Source organism: Triturus cristatus, chromosome 11 (genome assembly GCF_964204655.1).
Source record: "Triturus cristatus chromosome 11, aTriCri1.1, whole genome shotgun sequence".
Classification (NCBI taxonomy): Eukaryota; Metazoa; Chordata; class Amphibia; order Caudata; family Salamandridae; genus Triturus; species Triturus cristatus.
This window is the reverse complement of record NC_140594.1, coordinates 1,142,748,911-1,142,764,921: the sequence shown is the minus strand read 5'-3', so window position 1 is coordinate 1,142,764,921 and position 16,011 is coordinate 1,142,748,911. Positions and strand designations below refer to the sequence as shown.

General features: G+C 45.9%; 8 non-coding genes across 8 annotated transcripts; all 8 read right to left on the bottom strand.

Moving 5' to 3' along the window:
* Positions 1 to 672: 672 nt before the first annotated feature.
* TRNAG-UCC (transfer RNA glycine (anticodon UCC)) lies at positions 673 to 744 on the bottom strand. Its single transcript has one exon. It is a non-coding gene; the product is annotated as a tRNA-Gly (tRNA).
* A 2,465-nt stretch (positions 745 to 3,209) lies between these two features.
* Positions 3,210 to 3,281, bottom strand: TRNAG-UCC (transfer RNA glycine (anticodon UCC)). Its single transcript has one exon. It is a non-coding gene; the product is annotated as a tRNA-Gly (tRNA).
* A 2,454-nt stretch (positions 3,282 to 5,735) lies between these two features.
* On the bottom strand, positions 5,736 to 5,807 carry TRNAG-UCC (transfer RNA glycine (anticodon UCC)). Its single transcript has one exon. It is a non-coding gene; the product is annotated as a tRNA-Gly (tRNA).
* Positions 5,808 to 7,328: 1,521 nt separating this feature from the next.
* TRNAG-UCC (transfer RNA glycine (anticodon UCC)) lies at positions 7,329 to 7,400 on the bottom strand. Its single transcript has one exon. It is a non-coding gene; the product is annotated as a tRNA-Gly (tRNA).
* Positions 7,401 to 8,911: 1,511 nt separating this feature from the next.
* Positions 8,912 to 8,983, bottom strand: TRNAG-UCC (transfer RNA glycine (anticodon UCC)). Its single transcript has one exon. It is a non-coding gene; the product is annotated as a tRNA-Gly (tRNA).
* A 1,521-nt stretch (positions 8,984 to 10,504) lies between these two features.
* On the bottom strand, positions 10,505 to 10,576 carry TRNAG-UCC (transfer RNA glycine (anticodon UCC)). The gene has a single exon. It is a non-coding gene; the product is annotated as a tRNA-Gly (tRNA).
* Positions 10,577 to 12,087: 1,511 nt separating this feature from the next.
* Positions 12,088 to 12,159, bottom strand: TRNAG-UCC (transfer RNA glycine (anticodon UCC)). The gene has a single exon. It is a non-coding gene; the product is annotated as a tRNA-Gly (tRNA).
* Positions 12,160 to 13,680: 1,521 nt separating this feature from the next.
* On the bottom strand, positions 13,681 to 13,752 carry TRNAG-UCC (transfer RNA glycine (anticodon UCC)). The gene has a single exon. It is a non-coding gene; the product is annotated as a tRNA-Gly (tRNA).
* Between the last annotated feature and the right edge of the window lie 2,259 nt (positions 13,753 to 16,011).

Genomic DNA, 16,011 nt, shown 5'->3' with positions numbered 1-16,011 from the left:
GTGATCCTAGCACTAGCATACTCAGGATTTGGCTTTACCTGGGAGCCAGAGATCTACCCGGTGAGGGCTTGCCCAGTGTGAGGCTTTTGAGCGTTTGGGAGCGTTCGGGACGTGAGAGGACGCTGGACAGGAAACTATGCCAATTTGAAGTATCCAACCTTCCTGCTGCAGCGAGAGGCTCTTTCCGTGGAAATCTGCCACTTGGAGTCCTCTCAACTTGCCCTCTGATAAAACATTTTTCTGAGTCGCAGTTACATCCGATGGTTACAAGGTGGCGCTGCATTCAGGTGAGAGCACAAGTATGCACAAAATCTTGGGGACTTTTGCCAGATTTATCGGTGGATCTTGCCTATTATTTTCAGAGGCTAGATATCGCCTAGAAATGCTTTTTAAAATAGGGATGCTGGGGTTATAATGTCTGGTCGGGGCTCAGCCCTTTCATTGCCTGCCCCCAGCAAAATATTTATTATCAGCACATGTGAGTGGTGAGTGCTTTATGGAAAATAGCATATATTGGGACAATGAATGTAGCAGATGAGGCGATCGAGATGTCTACCTACGTGTTTGTTTATTTTTTTATATAACGGCTGATTATTCTGTTTCTGATATTTCAGTTTTGTGACATGTTGCATTAAAATATATCCTGCTTGGAGAATATATAAATATTTGCACTGCGTTGGCCGGGAATCGAACCCGGGTCAACTGCTTGGAAGGCAGCTATGCTCACCACTATACCACCAACGCCCTCTGATGTGTGTCCTCTAGGTTCCAGATGTTACAACGCCGAGTGCAGTGGCAATCTTGCACCGGTTCCAATCGTGCATTTGGTGTGGATACCAACATGAAAAGCTGTAGAAATTGTCTTGCAGAGGGTAAAGAACTGGGGATTGAAACCAAGGATAAAGCTGTGCAGAAGAGAAGAAATGGAAAGCAGCAGTACAAATAGTGGAAATGAGCATATGGGCAGCATCGGAAGCAAAGCAGCGAAGAGAAAGGGAGTAAATTCCATGAAATGCATAGGAGATTGATAAAAGCAGAACAAAAAGGGAAGAATTAAATTCAAAGCATGCCCCGAAAAACGTGTGAAGGTCCCACCTGTCATTTATGCTTCTAATTGGGTATCTTTACTTTCAAAGTATAGGGTTGATCCTTTGACGATCACTCTCTTGATTTACAGCAGAGACAGATAGTTGAGAAGTCTTTTCTCACATGGCTAGCACAAGCCTGCGCTTTTCCTTGCTGGCAGGGTGGAAATGACAGATTAGTCCTAGGAAGAAAAATCAAGCAATATTAGCAGAGGATGGTTTCGATCCATCGACCTCTGGGTTATGGGCCCAGCAGGCTTCCGCTGCGCCACTCTGCTCCCTTGTGAAAGTGCTCTCTTTATGCAGAGGAGGAGCTTTCAGCGGAGTGGCAAGGGATTGGTGGGGCTCTCTCCTCATTTGCCTAAGCACATCGCAAGGTATGCTGGGTACAGAAAATCTTCATCTTCCCCACTCACAGTCAGTCATAACTGAAAGTGCAGACCCTCTTAGGAATTAGCCGTTTCAGGCCTTTACCAAGACAGCAGCTCTCTGTCCCTGTCCTTTCTCTGTGATCCTAGCACTAGCATACTCAGGATTTGGCTTTACCTGGGAGCCAGAGATCTACCCGGTGAGGGCTTGCCCGGTGTGAGGCTTTTGAGCGTTTGGGAGCGTTCGGGACGTGAGAGGACAGATGTTACAACGCCGAGTGCAGTGGCAATCTTGCACCGGTTCCAATGGTGCATTTGGTGTGGATACCAACATGAAAAGCAGTAGAAATTGTCTTGCAGAGGGTAAAGAACTGGGGATTGAAACCAAGGATAAAGCTGTGCAGAAGAGAAGAAATGGAAAGCAGCAGTACAAATAGTGGAAATGAGCATATGGGCAGCATCGGAAGCAAAGCAGCGAAGAGAAAGGGAGTAAATTCCATGAAATGCATAGGAGATTGATAAAAGCAGAACAAAAAGGGAAGAATTAAATTCAAAGCATGCCCCGAAACACGTGTGAAGGTCCCACCTGTCATTTATGCTTCTAATTGGGTATCTTTACTTTCAAAGTATAGGGTTGATCCTTTGACGATCACTCTCTTGATTTACAGCAGAGACAGATAGTTGAGAAGTCTTTTCTCACATAGCTAGCACAAGCCTGCGCTTTTCCTTGCTGGCAGGGTGGAAATGACAGATTAGTCCTAGGAAGAAAAATCAAGCAATATTAGCAGAGGATGGTTTCGATCCATCGACCTCTGGGTTATGGGCCCAGCACGCTTCCGCTGCGCCACTCTGCTCCCTTGTGAAAGTGCTCTCTTTATGCAGAGGAGGAGCTTTCAGCGGAGTGGCAAGGGATTGGTGGGGCTCTCTCCTCATTTGCCTAAGCACATCGCAAGGTATGCTGGGTACAGAAAATCTTCATCTTCCCCACTCACAGTCAGTCATAACTGAAAGTGCAGACCCTCTTAGGAATTAGCCGTTTCAGGCCTTTACCAAGACAGCAGCTCTCTGTCCCTGTCCTTTCTCTGTGATCCTAGCACTAGCATACTCAGGATTTGGCTTTACCTGGGAGCCAGAGATCTACCCGGTGAGGGCTTGCCCGGTGTGAGGCTTTTGAGCGTTTGGGAGCGTTCGGGACGTGAGAGGACGCTGGACAGGAAACTATGCCAATTTGAAGTATCCAACCTTCCTGCTGCAGCGAGAGGCTCTTTCCGTGGAAATCTGCCACTTGGAGTCCTCTCAACTTGCCCTCTGATAAAACATTTTTCTGAGTCGCAGTTACATCCGATGGTTACAAGGTGGCGCTGCATTCAGGTGAGAGCACAAGTATGCACAAAATCTTGGGGACTTTTGCCAGATTTATCGGTGGATCTTGCCTATTATTTTCAGAGGCTAGATATCGCCTAGAAATGCTTTTTAAAATAGGGATGCTGGGGTTATAATGTCTGGTCGGGGCTCAGCCCTTTCATTGCCTGCCCCCAGCAAAATATTTATTATCAGCACATGTGAGTGGTGAGTGCTTTATGGAAAATAGCATATATTGGGACAATGAATGTAGCAGATGAGGCGATCGAGATGTCTACCTACGTGTTTGTTTATTTTTTTATATAACGGCTGATTATTCTGTTTCTGATATTTCAGTTTTGTGACATGTTGCATTAAAATATATCCTGCTTGGAGAATATATAAATATTTGCACTGCGTTGGCCGGGAATCGAACCCGGGTCAACTGCTTGGAAGGCAGCTATGCTCACCACTATACCACCAACGCCCTCTGATGTGTGTCCTCTAGGTTCCAGATGTTACAACGCCGAGTGCAGTGGCAATCTTGCACCGGTTCCAATCGTGCATTTGGTGTGGATACCAACATGAAAAGCTGTAGAAATTGTCTTGCAGAGGGTAAAGAACTGGGGATTGAAACCAAGGATAAAGCTGTGCAGAAGAGAAGAAATGGAAAGCAGCAGTACAAATAGTGGAAATGAGCATATGGGCAGCATCGGAAGCAAAGCAGCGAAGAGAAAGTGAGTAAATTCCATGAAATGCATAGGAGATTGATAAAAGCAGAACAAAAAGGGAAGAATTAAATTCAAAGCATGCCCCGAAAAACGTGTGAAGGTCCCACCTGTCATTTATGCTTCTAATTGGGTATCTTTACTTTCAAAGTATAGGGTTGATCCTTTGACGATCACTCTCTTGATTTACAGCAGAGACAGATAGTTGAGAAGTCTTTTCTCACATGGCTAGCACAAGCCTGCGCTTTTCCTTGCTGGCAGGGTGGAAATGACAGATTAGTCCTAGGAAGAAAAATCAAGCAATATTAGCAGAGGATGGTTTCGATCCATCGACCTCTGGGTTATGGGCCCAGCAGGCTTCCGCTGCGCCACTCTGCTCCCTTGTGAAAGTGCTCTCTTTATGCAGAGGAGGAGCTTTCAGCGGAGTGGCAAGGGATTGGTGGGGCTCTCTCCTCATTTGCCTAAGCACATCGCAAGGTATGCTGGGTACAGAAAATCTTCATCTTCCCCACTCACAGTCAGTCATAACTGAAAGTGCAGACCCTCTTAGGAATTAGCCGTTTCAGGCCTTTACCAAGACAGCAGCTCTCTGTCCCTGTCCTTTCTCTGTGATCCTAGCACTAGCATACTCAGGATTTGGCTTTACCTGGGAGCCAGAGATCTACCCGGTGAGGGCTTGCCCGGTGTGAGGCTTTTGAGCGTTTGGGAGCGTTCGGGACGTGAGAGGACAGATGTTACAACGCCGAGTGCAGTGGCAATCTTGCACCGGTTCCAATGGTGCATTTGGTGTGGATACCAACATGAAAAGCAGTAGAAATTGTCTTGCAGAGGGTAAAGAACTGGGGATTGAAACCAAGGATAAAGCTGTGCAGAAGAGAAGAAATGGAAAGCAGCAGTACAAATAGTGGAAATGAGCATATGGGCAGCATCGGAAGCAAAGCAGCGAAGAGAAAGGGAGTAAATTCCATGAAATGCATAGGAGATTGATAAAAGCAGAACAAAAAGGGAAGAATTAAATTCAAAGCATGCCCCGAAACACGTGTGAAGGTCCCACCTGTCATTTATGCTTCTAATTGGGTATCTTTACTTTCAAAGTATAGGGTTGATCCTTTGACGATCACTCTCTTGATTTACAGCAGAGACAGATAGTTGAGAAGTCTTTTCTCACATAGCTAGCACAAGCCTGCGCTTTTCCTTGCTGGCAGGGTGGAAATGACAGATTAGTCCTAGGAAGAAAAATCAAGCAATATTAGCAGAGGATGGTTTCGATCCATCGACCTCTGGGTTATGGGCCCAGCACGCTTCCGCTGCGCCACTCTGCTCCCTTGTGAAAGTGCTCTCTTTATGCAGAGGAGGAGCTTTCAGCGGAGTGGCAAGGGATTGGTGGGGCTCTCTCCTCATTTGCCTAAGCACATCGCAAGGTATGCTGGGTACAGAAAATCTTCATCTTCCCCACTCACAGTCAGTCATAACTGAAAGTGCAGACCCTCTTAGGAATTAGCCGTTTCAGGCCTTTACCAAGACAGCAGCTCTCTGTCCCTGTCCTTTCTCTGTGATCCTAGCACTAGCATACTCAGGATTTGGCTTTACCTGGGAGCCAGAGATCTACCCGGTGAGGGCGAGGCTTTTGAGCGTTTGGGAGCGTTCGGGACGTGAGAGGACGCTGGACAGGAAACTATGCCAATTTGAAGTATCCAACCTTCCTGCTGCAGCGAGAGGCTCTTTCCGTGGAAATCTGCCACTTGGAGTCATCTCAACTTGCCCTCTGATAAAACATTTTTCTGAGTCGCAGTTACATCCGATGGTTACAAGGTGGCGCTGCATTCAGGTGAGAGCACAAGTATGCACAAAATCTTGGGGACTTTTGCCAGATTTATCGGTGGATCTTGCCTATTATTTTCAGAGGCTAGATATCGCCTAGAAATGCTTTTTAAAATAGGGATGCTGGGGTTATAATGTCTGGTCGGGGCTCAGCCCTTTCATTGCCTGCCCCCAGCAAAATATTTATTATCAGCACATGTGAGTGGTGAGTGCTTTATGGAAAATAGCATATATTGGGACAATGAATGTAGCAGATGAGGCGATCGAGATGTCTACCTACGTGTTTGTTTATTTTTTTATATAACGGCTGATTATTCTGTTTCTGATATTTCAGTTTTGTGACATGTTGCATTAAAATATATCCTGCTTGGAGAATATATAAATATTTGCACTGCGTTGGCCGGGAATCGAACCCGGGTCAACTGCTTGGAAGGCAGCTATGCTCACCACTATACCACCAACACCCTCTGATGTGTGTCCTCTAGGTTCCAGATGTTACAACGCCGAGTGCAGTGGCAATCTTGCACCGGTTCCAATCGTGCATTTGGTGTGGATACCAACATGAAAAGCTGTAGAAATTGTCTTGCAGAGGGTAAAGAACTTGGGATTGAAACCAAGGATAAAGCTGTGCAGAAGAGAAGAAATGGAAAGCAGCAGTACAAATAGTGGAAATGAGCATATGGGCAGCATCGGAAGCAAAGCAGCGAAGAGAAAGGGAGTAAATTCCATGAAATGCATAGGAGATTGATAAAAGCAGAACAAAAAGGGAAGAATTAAATTCAAAGCATGCCCCGAAAAACGTGTGAAGGTCCCACCTGTCATTTATGCTTCTAATTGGGTATCTTTACTTTCAAAGTATAGGGTTGATCCTTTGACGATCACTCTCTTGATTTACAGCAGAGACAGATAGTTGAGAAGTCTTTTCTCACATAGCTAGCACAAGCCTGCGCTTTTCCTTGCTGGCAGGGTGGAAATGACAGATTAGTCCTAGGAAGAAAAATCAAGCAATATTAGCAGAGGATGGTTTCGATCCATCGACCTCTGGGTTATGGGCCCAGCACGCTTCCGCTGCGCCACTCTGCTCCCTTGTGAAAGTGCTCTCTTTATGCAGAGGAGGAGCTTTCAGCGGAGTGGCAAGGGATTGGTGGGGCTCTCTCCTCATTTGCCTAAGCACATCGCAAGGTATGCTGGGTACAGAAAATCTTCATCTTCCCCACTCACAGTCAGTCATAACTGAAAGTGCAGACCCTCTTAGGAATTAGCCGTTTCAGGCCTTTACCAAGACAGCAGCTCTCTGTCCCTGTCCTTTCTCTGTGATCCTAGCACTAGCATACTCAGGATTTGGCTTTACCTGGGAGCCAGAGATCTACCCGGTGAGGGCTTGCCCGGTGTGAGGCTTTTGAGCGTTTGGGAGCGTTCGGGACGTGAGAGGACGCTGGACAGGAAACTATGCCAATTTGAAGTATCCAACCTTCCTGCTGCAGTGAGAGGCTCTTTCCGTGGAAATCTGCCACTTGGAGTCCTCTCAACTTGCCCTCTGATAAAACATTTTTCTGAGCCGCAGTTACATCCGATGGTTACAAGGTGGCGCTGCATTCAGGTGAGAACACAAGTATGCACAAAATCTTGGGGACTTTTGCCAGATTTATCGGTGGATCTTGCCTATTATTTTCAGAGGCTAGATATCGCCTAGAAATGCTTTTTAACATAGGGATGCTGGGGTTATAATTTCTGGTCGGGGCTCAGCCCTTTCATTGCCTGCCCCCAGCAAAATATTTATTATCAGCACATGTGAGTGGTGAGTGCTTTATGGAAAATAGCATATATTGGGACAATGAATGTAGCAGATGAGGCGATCGAGATGTCTACCTACGTGTTTGATTATTTTTTTATATAACGGCTGATTATTCTGTTTCTGATATTTCAGTTTTGTGACATGTTGCATTAAAATATATCCTGCTTGGAGAATATATAAATATTTGCACTGCGTTGGCCGGGAATCGAACCCGGGTCAACTGCTTGGAAGGCAGCTATGCTCACCACTATACCACCAACGCCCTCTGATGTGTGTCCTCTAGGTTCCAGATGTTACAACGCCGAGTGCAGTGGCAATCTTGCACCGGTTCCAATCGTGCATTTGGTGTGGATACCAACATGAAAAGCTGTAGAAATTGTCTTGCAGAGGGTAAAGAACTGGGGATTGAAACCAAGGATAAAGCTGTGCAGAAGAGAAGAAATGGAAAGCAGCAGTACAAATAGTGGAAATGAGCATATGGGCAGCATCGGAAGCAAAGCAGCGAAGAGAAAGGGAGTAAAATTCCATGAAATGCATAGGAGATTGATAAAAGCAGAACAAAAAGGGAAGAATTAAATTCAAAGCATGCCCCGAAAAACGTGTGAAGGTCCCACCTGTCATTTATGCTTCTAATTGGGTATCTTTACTTTCAAAGTATAGGGTTGATCCTTTGACGATCACTCTCTTGATTTACAGCAGAGACAGATAGTTGAGAAGCCTTTTCTCACATAGCTAGCACAAGCCTGCGCTTTTCCTTGCTGGCAGGGTGGAAATGACAGATTAGTCCTAGGAAGAAAAATCAAGCAATATTAGCAGAGGATGGTTTCGATCCATCGACCTCTGGGTTATGGGCCCAGCACGCTTCCGCTGCGCCACTCTGCTCCCTTGTGAAAGTGCTCTCTTTATGCAGAGGAGGAGCTTTCAGCGGAGTGGCAAGGGATTGGTGGGGCTCTCTCCTCATTTGCCTAAGCACATCGCAAGGTATGCTGGGTACAGAAAATCTTCATCTTCCCCACTCACAGTCAGTCATAACTGAAAGTGCAGACCCTCTTAGGAATTAGCCGTTTCAGGCCTTTACCAAGACAGCAGCTCTCTGTCCCTGTCCTTTCTCTGTGATCCTAGCACTAGCATACTCAGGATTTGGCTTTACCTGGGAGCCAGAGATCTACCCGGTGAGGGCGAGGCTTTTGAGCGTTTGGGAGCGTTCGGGACGTGAGAGGACGCTGGACAGGAAACTATGCCAATTTGAAGTATCCAACCTTCCTGCTGCAGCGAGAGGCTCTTTCCGTGGAAATCTGCCACTTGGAGTCATCTCAACTTGCCCTCTGATAAAACATTTTTCTGAGTCGCAGTTACATCCGATGGTTACAAGGTGGCGCTGCATTCAGGTGAGAGCACAAGTATGCACAAAATCTTGGGGACTTTTGCCAGATTTATCGGTGGATCTTGCCTATTATTTTCAGAGGCTAGATATCGCCTAGAAATGCTTTTTAAAATAGGGATGCTGGGGTTATAATGTCTGGTCGGGGCTCAGCCCTTTCATTGCCTGCCCCCAGCAAAATATTTATTATCAGCACATGTGAGTGGTGAGTGCTTTATGGAAAATAGCATATATTGGGACAATGAATGTAGCAGATGAGGCGATCGAGATGTCTACCTACGTGTTTGTTTATTTTTTTATATAACGGCTGATTATTCTGTTTCTGATATTTCAGTTTTGTGACATGTTGCATTAAAATATATCCTGCTTGGAGAATATATAAATATTTGCACTGCGTTGGCCGGGAATCGAACCCGGGTCAACTGCTTGGAAGGCAGCTATGCTCACCACTATACCACCAACACCCTCTGATGTGTGTCCTCTAGGTTCCAGATGTTACAACGCCGAGTGCAGTGGCAATCTTGCACCGGTTCCAATCGTGCATTTGGTGTGGATACCAACATGAAAAGCTGTAGAAATTGTCTTGCAGAGGGTAAAGAACTTGGGATTGAAACCAAGGATAAAGCTGTGCAGAAGAGAAGAAATGGAAAGCAGCAGTACAAATAGTGGAAATGAGCATATGGGCAGCATCGGAAGCAAAGCAGCGAAGAGAAAGGGAGTAAATTCCATGAAATGCATAGGAGATTGATAAAAGCAGAACAAAAAGGGAAGAATTAAATTCAAAGCATGCCCCGAAAAACGTGTGAAGGTCCCACCTGTCATTTATGCTTCTAATTGGGTATCTTTACTTTCAAAGTATAGGGTTGATCCTTTGACGATCACTCTCTTGATTTACAGCAGAGACAGATAGTTGAGAAGTCTTTTCTCACATAGCTAGCACAAGCCTGCGCTTTTCCTTGCTGGCAGGGTGGAAATGACAGATTAGTCCTAGGAAGAAAAATCAAGCAATATTAGCAGAGGATGGTTTCGATCCATCGACCTCTGGGTTATGGGCCCAGCACGCTTCCGCTGCGCCACTCTGCTCCCTTGTGAAAGTGCTCTCTTTATGCAGAGGAGGAGCTTTCAGCGGAGTGGCAAGGGATTGGTGGGGCTCTCTCCTCATTTGCCTAAGCACATCGCAAGGTATGCTGGGTACAGAAAATCTTCATCTTCCCCACTCACAGTCAGTCATAACTGAAAGTGCAGACCCTCTTAGGAATTAGCCGTTTCAGGCCTTTACCAAGACAGCAGCTCTCTGTCCCTGTCCTTTCTCTGTGATCCTAGCACTAGCATACTCAGGATTTGGCTTTACCTGGGAGCCAGAGATCTACCCGGTGAGGGCTTGCCCGGTGTGAGGCTTTTGAGCGTTTGGGAGCGTTCGGGACGTGAGAGGACGCTGGACAGGAAACTATGCCAATTTGAAGTATCCAACCTTCCTGCTGCAGTGAGAGGCTCTTTCCGTGGAAATCTGCCACTTGGAGTCCTCTCAACTTGCCCTCTGATAAAACATTTTTCTGAGCCGCAGTTACATCCGATGGTTACAAGGTGGCGCTGCATTCAGGTGAGAACACAAGTATGCACAAAATCTTGGGGACTTTTGCCAGATTTATCGGTGGATCTTGCCTATTATTTTCAGAGGCTAGATATCGCCTAGAAATGCTTTTTAACATAGGGATGCTGGGGTTATAATTTCTGGTCGGGGCTCAGCCCTTTCATTGCCTGCCCCCAGCAAAATATTTATTATCAGCACATGTGAGTGGTGAGTGCTTTATGGAAAATAGCATATATTGGGACAATGAATGTAGCAGATGAGGCGATCGAGATGTCTACCTACGTGTTTGATTATTTTTTTATATAACGGCTGATTATTCTGTTTCTGATATTTCAGTTTTGTGACATGTTGCATTAAAATATATCCTGCTTGGAGAATATATAAATATTTGCACTGCGTTGGCCGGGAATCGAACCCGGGTCAACTGCTTGGAAGGCAGCTATGCTCACCACTATACCACCAACGCCCTCTGATGTGTGTCCTCTAGGTTCCAGATGTTACAACGCCGAGTGCAGTGGCAATCTTGCACCGGTTCCAATCGTGCATTTGGTGTGGATACCAACATGAAAAGCTGTAGAAATTGTCTTGCAGAGGGTAAAGAACTGGGGATTGAAACCAAGGATAAAGCTGTGCAGAAGAGAAGAAATGGAAAGCAGCAGTACAAATAGTGGAAATGAGCATATGGGCAGCATCGGAAGCAAAGCAGCGAAGAGAAAGGGAGTAAAATTCCATGAAATGCATAGGAGATTGATAAAAGCAGAACAAAAAGGGAAGAATTAAATTCAAAGCATGCCCCGAAAAACGTGTGAAGGTCCCACCTGTCATTTATGCTTCTAATTGGGTATCTTTACTTTCAAAGTATAGGGTTGATCCTTTGACGATCACTCTCTTGATTTACAGCAGAGACAGATAGTTGAGAAGCCTTTTCTCACATAGCTAGCACAAGCCTGCGCTTTTCCTTGCTGGCAGGGTGGAAATGACAGATTAGTCCTAGGAAGAAAAATCAAGCAATATTAGCAGAGGATGGTTTCGATCCATCGACCTCTGGGTTATGGGCCCAGCACGCTTCCGCTGCGCCACTCTGCTCCCTTGTGAAAGTGCTCTCTTTATGCAGAGGAGGAGCTTTCAGCGGAGTGGCAAGGGATTGGTGGGGCTCTCTCCTCATTTGCCTAAGCACATCGCAAGGTATGCTGGGTACAGAAAATCTTCATCTTCCCCACTCACAGTCAGTCATAACTGAAAGTGCAGACCCTCTTAGGAATTAGCCGTTTCAGGCCTTTACCAAGACAGCAGCTCTCTGTCCCTGTCCTTTCTCTGTGATCCTAGCACTAGCATACTCAGGATTTGGCTTTACCTGGGAGCCAGAGATCTACCCGGTGAGGGCGAGGCTTTTGAGCGTTTGGGAGCGTTCGGGACGTGAGAGGACGCTGGACAGGAAACTATGCCAATTTGAAGTATCCAACCTTCCTGCTGCAGCGAGAGGCTCTTTCCGTGGAAATCTGCCACTTGGAGTCATCTCAACTTGCCCTCTGATAAAACATTTTTCTGAGTCGCAGTTACATCCGATGGTTACAAGGTGGCGCTGCATTCAGGTGAGAGCACAAGTATGCACAAAATCTTGGGGACTTTTGCCAGATTTATCGGTGGATCTTGCCTATTATTTTCAGAGGCTAGATATCGCCTAGAAATGCTTTTTAAAATAGGGATGCTGGGGTTATAATGTCTGGTCGGGGCTCAGCCCTTTCATTGCCTGCCCCCAGCAAAATATTTATTATCAGCACATGTGAGTGGTGAGTGCTTTATGGAAAATAGCATATATTGGGACAATGAATGTAGCAGATGAGGCGATCGAGATGTCTACCTACGTGTTTGTTTATTTTTTTATATAACGGCTGATTATTCTGTTTCTGATATTTCAGTTTTGTGACATGTTGCATTAAAATATATCCTGCTTGGAGAATATATAAATATTTGCACTGCGTTGGCCGGGAATCGAACCCGGGTCAACTGCTTGGAAGGCAGCTATGCTCACCACTATACCACCAACACCCTCTGATGTGTGTCCTCTAGGTTCCAGATGTTACAACGCCGAGTGCAGTGGCAATCTTGCACCGGTTCCAATCGTGCATTTGGTGTGGATACCAACATGAAAAGCTGTAGAAATTGTCTTGCAGAGGGTAAAGAACTTGGGATTGAAACCAAGGATAAAGCTGTGCAGAAGAGAAGAAATGGAAAGCAGCAGTACAAATAGTGGAAATGAGCATATGGGCAGCATCGGAAGCAAAGCAGCGAAGAGAAAGGGAGTAAATTCCATGAAATGCATAGGAGATTGATAAAAGCAGAACAAAAAGGGAAGAATTAAATTCAAAGCATGCCCCGAAAAACGTGTGAAGGTCCCACCTGTCATTTATGCTTCTAATTGGGTATCTTTACTTTCAAAGTATAGGGTTGATCCTTTGACGATCACTCTCTTGATTTACAGCAGAGACAGATAGTTGAGAAGTCTTTTCTCACATAGCTAGCACAAGCCTGCGCTTTTCCTTGCTGGCAGGGTGGAAATGACAGATTAGTCCTAGGAAGAAAAATCAAGCAATATTAGCAGAGGATGGTTTCGATCCATCGACCTCTGGGTTATGGGCCCAGCACGCTTCCGCTGCGCCACTCTGCTCCCTTGTGAAAGTGCTCTCTTTATGCAGAGGAGGAGCTTTCAGCGGAGTGGCAAGGGATTGGTGGGGCTCTCTCCTCATTTGCCTAAGCACATCGCAAGGTATGCTGGGTACAGAAAATCTTCATCTTCCCCACTCACAGTCAGTCATAACTGAAAGTGCAGACCCTCTTAGGAATTAGCCGTTTCAGGCCTTTACCAAGACAGCAGCTCTCTGTCCCTGTCCTTTCTCTGTGATCCTAGCACTAGCATACTCAGGATTTGGCTTTACCTGGGAGCCAGAGATCTACCCGGTGAGGGCTTGCCCGGTGTGAGGCTTTTGAGCGTTTGGGAGCGTTCGGGACGTGAGAGGACGCTGGACAGGAAACTATGCCAATTTGAAGTATCCAACCTTCCTGCTGCAGTGAGAGGCTCTTTCCGTGGAAATCTGCCACTTGGAGTCCTCTCAACTTGCCCTCTGATAAAACATTTTTCTGAGCCGCAGTTACATCCGATGGTTACAAGGTGGCGCTGCATTCAGGTGAGAACACAAGTATGCACAAAATCTTGGGGACTTTTGCCAGATTTATCGGTGGATCTTGCCTATTATTTTCAGAGGCTAGATATCGCCTAGAAATGCTTTTTAACATAGGGATGCTGGGGTTATAATTTCTGGTCGGGGCTCAGCCCTTTCATTGCCTGCCCCCAGCAAAATATTTATTATCAGCACATGTGAGTGGTGAGTGCTTTATGGAAAATAGCATATATTGGGACAATGAATGTAGCAGATGAGGCGATCGAGATGTCTACCTACGTGTTTGATTATTTTTTTATATAACGGCTGATTATTCTGTTTCTGATATTTCAGTTTTGTGACATGTTGCATTAAAATATATCCTGCTTGGAGAATATATAAATATTTGCACTGCGTTGGCCGGGAATCGAACCCGGGTCAACTGCTTGGAAGGCAGCTATGCTCACCACTATACCACCAACGCCCTCTGATGTGTGTCCTCTAGGTTCCAGATGTTACAACGCCGAGTGCAGTGGCAATCTTGCACCGGTTCCAATCGTGCATTTGGTGTGGATACCAACATGAAAAGCTGTAGAAATTGTCTTGCAGAGGGTAAAGAACTGGGGATTGAAACCAAGGATAAAGCTGTGCAGAAGAGAAGAAATGGAAAGCAGCAGTACAAATAGTGGAAATGAGCATATGGGCAGCATCGGAAGCAAAGCAGCGAAGAGAAAGGGAGTAAAATTCCATGAAATGCATAGGAGATTGATAAAAGCAGAACAAAAAGGGAAGAATTAAATTCAAAGCATGCCCCGAAAAACGTGTGAAGGTCCCACCTGTCATTTATGCTTCTAATTGGGTATCTTTACTTTCAAAGTATAGGGTTGATCCTTTGACGATCACTCTCTTGATTTACAGCAGAGACAGATAGTTGAGAAGCCTTTTCTCACATAGCTAGCACAAGCCTGCGCTTTTCCTTGCTGGCAGGGTGGAAATGACAGATTAGTCCTAGGAAGAAAAATCAAGCAATATTAGCAGAGGATGGTTTCGATCCATCGACCTCTGGGTTATGGGCCCAGCACGCTTCCGCTGCGCCACTCTGCTCCCTTGTGAAAGTGCTCTCTTTATGCAGAGGAGGAGCTTTCAGCGGAGTGGCAAGGGATTGGTGGGGCTCTCTCCTCATTTGCCTAAGCACATCGCAAGGTATGCTGGGTACAGAAAATCTTCATCTTCCCCACTCACAGTCAGTCATAACTGAAAGTGCAGACCCTCTTAGGAATTAGCCGTTTCAGGCCTTTACCAAGACAGCAGCTCTCTGTCCCTGTCCTTTCTCTGTGATCCTAGCACTAGCATACTCAGGATTTGGCTTTACCTGGGAGCCAGAGATCTACCCGGTGAGGGCTTGCCCGGTGTGAGGCTTTTGAGCGTTTGGGAGCGTTCGGGACGTGAGAGGACGCTGGACAGGAAACTATGCCAATTTGAAGTATCCAACCTTCCTGCTGCAGCGAGAGGCTCTTTCCGTGGAAATCTGCCACTTGGAGTCCTCTCAACTTGCCCTCTGATAAAACATTTTTCTGAGTCGCAGTTACATCCGATGGTTACAAGGTGGCGCTGCATTCAGGTGAGAGCACAAGTATGCACAAAATCTTGGGGACTTTTGCCAGATTTATCGGTGGATCTTGCCTATTATTTTCAGAGGCTAGATATCGCCTAGAAATGCTTTTTAAAATAGGGATGCTGGGGTTATAATGTCTGGTCGGGGCTCAGCCCTTTCATTGCCTGCCCCCAGCAAAATATTTATTATCAGCACATGTGAGTGGTGAGTGCTTTATGGAAAATAGCATATATTGGGACAATGAATGTAGCAGATGAGGCGATCGAGATGTCTACCTACGTGTTTGTTTATTTTTTTATATAACGGCTGATTATTCTGTTTCTGATATTTCAGTTTTGTGACATGTTGCATTAAAATATATCCTGCTTGGAGAATATATAAATATTTGCACTGCGTTGGCCGGGAATCGAACCCGGGTCAACTGTTTGGAAGGCAGCTATGCTCACCACTATACCACCAACGCCCTCTGATGTGTGTCCTCTAGGTTCCAGATGTTACAACGCCGAGTGCAGTGGCAATCTTGCACCGGTTCCAATCGTGCATTTGGTGTGGATACCAACATGAAAAGCTGTAGAAATTGTCTTGCAGAGGGTAAAGAACTGGGGATTGAAACCAAGGATAAAGCTGTGCAGAAGAGAAGAAATGGAAAGCAGCAGTACAAATAGTGGAAATGAGCATATGGGCAGCATCGGAAGCAAAGCAGCGAAGAGAAAGGGAGTAAATTCCATGAAATGCATAGGAGATTGATAAAAGCAGAACAAAAAGGGAAGAATTAAATTCAAAGCATGCCCCGAAACACGTGTGAAGGTCCCACCTGTCATTTATGCTTCTAATTGGGTATCTTTACTTTCAAAGTATAGGGTTGATCCTTTGACGATCACTCTCTTGATTTACAGCAGAGACAGATAGTTGAGAAGTCTTTTCTCACATAGCTAGCACAAGCCTGCGCTTTTCCTTGCTGGCAGGGTGGAAATGACAGATTAGTCCTAGGAAGAAAAATCAAGCAATATTAGCAGAGGATGGTTTCGATCCATCGACCTCTGGGTTATGGGCCCAGCACGCTTCCGCTGCGCCACTCTGCTCCCTTGTGAAAGTGCTCTCTTTATGCAGAGGAGGAGCTTTCAGCGG